This window comes from Elgaria multicarinata, chromosome 20 (assembly GCF_023053635.1).
Source record: "Elgaria multicarinata webbii isolate HBS135686 ecotype San Diego chromosome 20, rElgMul1.1.pri, whole genome shotgun sequence".
Taxonomy (NCBI): domain Eukaryota; kingdom Metazoa; phylum Chordata; class Lepidosauria; order Squamata; family Anguidae; genus Elgaria; species Elgaria multicarinata.
This window is the reverse complement of record NC_086190.1, coordinates 13240539-13241749: the sequence shown is the minus strand read 5'-3', so window position 1 is coordinate 13241749 and position 1211 is coordinate 13240539.

The window sequence follows — 1211 nt, the reverse complement described above, 5'->3', positions numbered from 1 at the left end:
TGATGTCCAGAAGAGATCAGAGAAATATCTTCAGAACCGCAAGACCGACCTTCATGACCTCGCCATGCAGGTTTCTTGAGGACGGTTGCGCTCAGGGGGCATTGTAGCCGGTAGAGGACATGGTGACCTCTGACCCTGGAAATGCCAAGCCCAGAAGGACAGGACGGATGGGACCTGGCGTCCAATGGGAGGCAAAGTCTGTTACTTTCCCCTTTCGAACCGCCTCAGGCTGTCCTGTGGCAAACAAGATGCCGCCGACAGGCGAGAAGGTGGGCTCTCCATGACATGAACCAAGTTGTGGAGATCAAATGTCCACCCACCTCTTTTGCATCCAATCAAAATCTAGCCAGCCAGGACTGGTACTGTGTGCTGATTGGTTCCTTGGTTCACTTGAAAACTTGTTACTGTATTAATCCTCCTGGGGATGACTCAGTCTCATTTTCAGATTCGTCATCCTTTCAAGAACCATCCACTACGTTTCCTTGGAAGTCTACTTTTCATGGGAGGGGTAGAAGAGCACCTGGCAGTTTTCCAGTTCTCTATAAAAGAAGCGGTATTGGCTTCCTGTTGAAAGTCTCCTGAGGGAACCAGATTCGACTAGGAACCCCCGGACGAACACAGTGGCCTGCCGACATTTCCCAGCTGTCCCCGAGTTAAACGTTAAACTGCCGACACATTAAAAATATCTCTAAGCAGACATTTACGAGCGAATGTTCTGAACGGCCTGTGTTCTTCACACCTCCGAGTTCTCAGGAAGATGCAATGACACTTGACCACACTAAGTCGTAATGGGCAAGTCGCCTCTTCTTGTTTGATAGAGGGCTTGTTCCTTTTGGAGCTCACCCATAAAATCCACAGCAGGAAGCTTTTTTTTTTTTAATGCTGTTTGGGTAGTTCCTCTTTTAACAAACACGATGTTCTGGATTTATTGATGATTCCGCCAAGCAGGAGAGGCAAAAGTTCAAAAGGGCATCTAGTGTGGTGTGGGAGACAGTCTATGGCCCTTTCTACACCTAAGGATTATCCCAGGAAAATGGAGGAATCATCCCTGCCTACTCCCGGGATCCCCCGAGTGTCATTTGAATGCACAGGGATGATCACGGGGGGAAAAGGCGGGTGTAGAAATGTCCTATGTGTCAAAGACCTTCAGGCCTAGTCCACTCATGTGCTTGGGACTGTTTATGCAAAGCCTTCAGCGGCCATTTCTGGCA